Here is a 5903-nt window from a genome sequence, read left to right on the forward strand (position 1 = left end):
TAAGTGTGGGGAAGGAAATATGAAGATTCAAGTGAGTTACAATAGTCTTACGAACCACTCATTATATGAAAGTGTATAGAAAATAGTATGTTGATAGTCGTGAGTTGTATCATTTTGGCAAGGTTAAATCTTGTTCAATGAGATTTTGGATTTTATTCAAAGATATGTTCATGGTTAAGTGTTTGAGGTAACAAAATTGCTTCATCATCCTATAATGGTCACTAAACTATAACATGTCATATTCTCACTGTCAGTCCAACTATGTTATGTAATTGATGTAATATGTATTATAGGATATGGAACTTAATTAGAATATCTTATTATGGTCTTAGTTTAGTCATTTTACATTGTAAAATCCTCAAGGATAACTCAATTAATTAATTTAGGACTTGGTATAATGGAAATCTATTTTCCTTAGTTTTATGTGTGTATCATATGATAGTGATTCATAGGTGATATAAATAAACTCTTGAAGTGAAATTGATGAGAGTAGAGAAAAGGGTGATATTGATGATATGTTGAGAACTTCAAAGTTAATGTATTCAAAAGATAAGTTTTTATATTACCTACTTTATTTCGTGGATATGCTATCTTGAATGATTTTGCGAGAATAGTTTCTAAACAATTTGGATAGTGGCTCAATTGACTTCTTATCATCTCTTAATAGGGTTGATGGAAATCCTAATAGGGTTTGAATCTTCTAGAAAGGATTCAAATTTTCCTAACATGCACTATATATACTAGTTGTATTTGATTGACTTCTAATAGACTCATATCCTTTGACAAGGAACTTTTTGTATTACCACATCATCTCGAGGGATTCATTTTCACTGGGTCTTTTTCCCCTAATCAAGGCTTCCTCTTGTTAACATATCTTGTGTCATTGCTAATGGTTATCATCTTGTTAATTTTATATCTATTAGATCCATGTTTAATAATTAACCTTTAGATGAAGTAAGAAAACTATGTAAGGAAGATAAATCTAAATATACCTTTACATTCAAACCATTCTCTATAGAAACAGATCTACTATTTTGATAAAGATTTTCACTTAATTGTATGTATTTTTAAATATTGATGAAGTAGAACATAGGATGCCTTATTTAGTTTATGCAATATATTAAGTATTACTTTCAATCATGACTCATGGATCATAACAGAAAGAAGAAGAATGAATATTTCAGATCTCTTCTCTTGGCGGCTAACTTGCTTTCTTTCTATAGGGAAAGAAACTTGATATTATTAAAGGAAATGCTTCAATGACTAATGGATGGAATGCTATCTTGATTAAACTCCTTGAATGCATGGTATATTTCATGGAGTTGGATTTCTTAAAGCTACGTGAAATGTGGATGTCAAAATGAGAGTAGAAAATATATTTCTATAGTGAATCTAAGAGTTAAATTTAAAGAAGTGGGCTTGACAAGGTGGAAAAGTGAGAATACCTTTCATTAGTGTTGGAATTAACAAGTGGGAAGATTTACTTCTGAGAGAGGGGATGATTCAAAAGTAACTAATTTTAACCATTTCAAAGCCTTTTACTTGAAACCATTCACATGCATCCAATCCATCTAATAAGCATAAAAGTAAAAACATGCATGAAAATAGATAACACAAAAATTTGGTAACCTAGAAACCCTCCAAAATGATAAGGTAAAACTAGGGTGGGGATGACACCCACAAAATATCACCACAACAATGTGTAACTATTAAAGGTTACAATGTTTCATCACTTCCAATGGTCTACCCTATGAAAGGCCTATCCTATTAAAGACTTTACACCCTGTTAATATTGACCTAGTTAAAGGATTTAACTACCATGCTAAAAGTAGGCCTAGCTAAAATATTTTTGTATATTCACTTGGAATCCCACCCTGTTAAAGGATTTACAAATGGTTGTTAGGCCAACCTAAGTCCATAGGATTTCCATATCTAATACAATTGCTAGAGAGTATTAAAAAGTCTTGACCTGATGACTTGCAATCCTCTATTGCTGATTACAGATCCTTGTTCTACTCTATCTACTCTAATCCTTTCTTGATCAAATATGTCACTCTTTGAACTTTTGATACTCTATTCTTGATCAATTGGATTCTACTATGCTAGTTTGTTATTCACTAAGTCTTTTCACCCTTCTGCACTTCACTATAATTCACCCATAGACTTCTTTCTTGTGCATCCTCTCTTACATAATGGGGTGACATTCTCCTTTTAAATATTTAGAAGACTTAGGGTTAGGTATGAATCTATTATCAATATTAAATCTTCATTTCCCACTCATTTCTTGCACTTTTCCTATTGGTTGAATGCCTTCTCCATTTTTCTTATTGATTGCATGTTGATTACATAGGTAATGCAAAAGATTTGTTCTTATCTTCAAGATCTTTTAGGATTCATCCCATGTCAACTAAAAAAATAGTTTACATTTGGGTTTGTGAAGGCACAAAATCATATGTTGATTCTGTGTTACTCGGCACTTACTAGTTGTTGATGCTTGACACATATAGGAAAAATGGCTCACTTGACTCCTATAGCAATTATGTCTTGCTCGACACTTATAGCAATGCTATTTGAATTGGTATCTATACGTTGCTTGGCATCTATAGTGACTTCACACTTGAACCTTTCTCGGCACCTAAAGATCACTCAACACCTAAAGTTCACTCGACATATATTAAATTCTCTGGCTTGGCACACACTGTAGCTTAGCTTCTGTATTACACTCATCATCATCTTGAGAATTGGTTAATTCTGTTGACACTCAATTTTCAAAACCAATCTGAGACTAACAATCTCTCCCTTTGACATGAGTTTGAAAGAGACTTAACTAAACATTATTCATATAATTTCTATGAGTATACTACATTTTTTGTTTGACATATATACAACTCTTCAAAAACTTGTTCAAAATTTAAAATACCTCAAAATCTTGTAAGTCCCCGTTAGCTAATGTGCCAATTTTATAACCAAAACTCATGCAGAATGTGTCTCATGCTAATGTATCGGATACTCTTTTCCTTGTCTGCCTTTGTTTTTGTATGTGTTTACCATGTTTCTACTTCATGTACTCTGTATCTATTCCACTTTCACATCTTCTTGCAATGTTTACATCCTTATGGCTATGTTCCCTTATTACTTCCTCAAAATGTAAATTTTAATATCTCCCCCTTTGGATATTATTCATTACTTCCATCGAAGATTGTATGATGTAACCATTTTTATTCACATCTCCCCAAAAATATTATATCTCCCCATTCTTAGTAGGTGCAATAATAAATTATCTCCCCCTTTTTGACACTGATGTCAAAGGGTCCTAAGAATGAATAGAATATTTTGCCAAAAAGGTTTTATTTACCTCCATAATCATCTTGAGAGAAGCATCCCAATTATCTAAAGCAATTTCCAATTAATTGTGTTGGATGGTTGTCTCTTCAACAAGATGTACAATGCCTTCCAAAGTAGAAAGATTAGGATCTTTCTTTATAACATTTTCTACATAGGCCATTTCTTTATGGAGTGCTTCCAAATGTGGGGTGATGGAAGATTTAATTTGCATCAATTTGGCCTTGATATTGGCCTCTTCTACTATCAATATAGCTAATTCTTTCTATGTGTAAAGCATAGCTAGAAAATGCTTCTCACTCTGAGCTGGATCTTTTGGTAGTTGTGTGCTAGAAATATTGAGGATTTTTTCGGAGCTTAGTATCCTTTGGCTAGTTTCCTATGCGAAATATGTTGAATCCCACAACTTCAAGTATAATGAGAATACAATCCCAAGTACTATTTTTTCCTTTTCAATCTTCTTAGCCAATTCAACTTGTGAAAGTGATATTTCACTTGATATCTTCTCATTCACTTTCATCTTAAACTTATTTACTAACAATTCTAATAATGTGACAATAGTTTTAAGGTCTATGTTCTCTATGTGGTCCACCATGTTGGCCAATTGCTTCATAATGGGTTGGGATTCATCAAGTACTTGCAAGATGAAAGCATCAAGAAATATATCTTTAATTTCCACTAGTGCTTGCTTCTGCCTATACTCATTTATGAGTATCTCTTGTCTCTTCCTTCTCTTTGGTGCCTTTTACATTTCATTTATTTGTCCTAAATTCATAGTCCCTGAGTCATAATTGGGTATTATTATTTCTTCATCAAGTGCAGGGTCTCCATAGTGAAGTACCCTTGCAATCTTGGTGGAGTTTGAGCTTGATGCTGAAATCTACAATGGTATTGCATCAATGCTTAGCTTCTTATTAGGGGTCCCTAAGGTAGGCTAGTTTGCCAATGTTTGTATTGCCTCCTACTCCTTTTATTTAGGGGTTCTCTCCTCTTCTTTCTCCTCTTCTCTACTGACTTGATCAATAATGATAATTTGAGGAGGTGCACCTTGTCTTTGTGCAATAGGAACATCTTGCCCTATTTGTTCCTTTGCTTGCTCCTCCGCAGTTGTTGTTGTTGTTGTATCTATATCAACCTTATCAATTTTATCCTATTCTTCTTGTTCTTTAGATTGATCTACTATGGTTGTGGGAGTTTGTGTAGGTGGTTCTTTTGTGCTTTCCTTCTCCCTTGTTATCTCTACTATAGCCTTCTACGACTCATCCACACTCACCAATACTGGATTTGTACAAAGTTCTACTTGCAATGTGGATTGGTGAGGGATCTTTTTGAGATCCTCTTCAGTTAAAGGATTGATGTTGTAACTTGAGGTCTCAGGAATATCCTTTACAATTACTATTTTTGTAGGTGTTGTATGTGGAGGACTTGGTGGCAACAATTGGGTGTCTTCGACACTCTATTCTTCCTGTGGTTCCTCAGCTATTGCCTCTTCACCATGTGCCTTCTCCACTATTTCTTCTTCTTTTTCTTTTTCTACCTCTTCATCTTTCTCATTTTCTTCTTCTTCTTCATCATTCCTTCCTTCAAATGGGTCTTCTTGCCCTTCTTTTATAGTTGTCAACACATAAATTAACTTCCACATTTTTTTGGATCTATGCACAACATCCTCAATTTGGTTTTGTAGTAAGGCTTTATATTTCCGTGAAAATTTGCTCCCATGCTTTTTTCTAGCCTTATTATTTGACCTTTAGTAAGGTCTGGCATTGCATGAGCCAATGTAGACTCCCTTATTTCTTTCTCCATTTTAAGATAGTAGTGTCATTTATTCTCAACTAATGAGCTTAGCTCCTTAGGCATTGAATTATCTAGTTCAAGTGGGGTGGTCTTGAACTTAGCCATCATAGTTGAGATGGACTCTTCCACTATGCTTTGTTGCTCCTTTGACAACTTATTAAAATCAATGGTCTTTAGACAAGTTAAATCAGCATTGTCTCTAATATTATTACAAATACTTTCTAGTTTAGATTTGGTAGAATGGCTTACCAATCTAAATTGATCTTACTTTGACTATGTCCTTTCTTAATCTAGTTTAGCAGGTGCAAGATATTTTCTCCTTTTCTTTTGCTCTGCAGGTCCTACTTGTTCTATTGCCTTTTGCTTTTCCTGCTCTTTTTCCACTTGAGTTGTAGCCCTGGGATCAGCCCTTGTAGTTGGCTTGGCTGGACTTGGATTTGTAGCCTTCTTCTTTCCCTTGGGCTATGTAGCTGGTTATTTTTGAGCTTTCATTTTCTTTGGCTCAGCCTTGGGTGCTTCCTACTCGGCACCTTCCTCCTGTTCTGCATCCTCCCCCATACCTTGGGTTAGGGAAAGTGGCCCCTGATATTGTTCTTCTTCATCACCCTTGACAACTTCACCTTCTTCCTCTAGTACTTCTACAATGCCTTCCCCAAATTTTTCTTTTAGCTTCTTAACAAGCTTATCCTTCTTTTTCAGAGTGGAGGTAGTCTTCAACTCCATATCCACTTTTGATCTCATCATGTCATAGGTTCCAAAATGTGGTG

Source organism: Cupressus sempervirens, chromosome 10 (genome assembly GCF_028749045.1).
Source record: "Cupressus sempervirens isolate cs-2001-9-10 chromosome 10, ASM2874904v1, whole genome shotgun sequence".
NCBI lineage: Eukaryota > Viridiplantae > Streptophyta > Pinopsida > Cupressales > Cupressaceae > Cupressus > Cupressus sempervirens.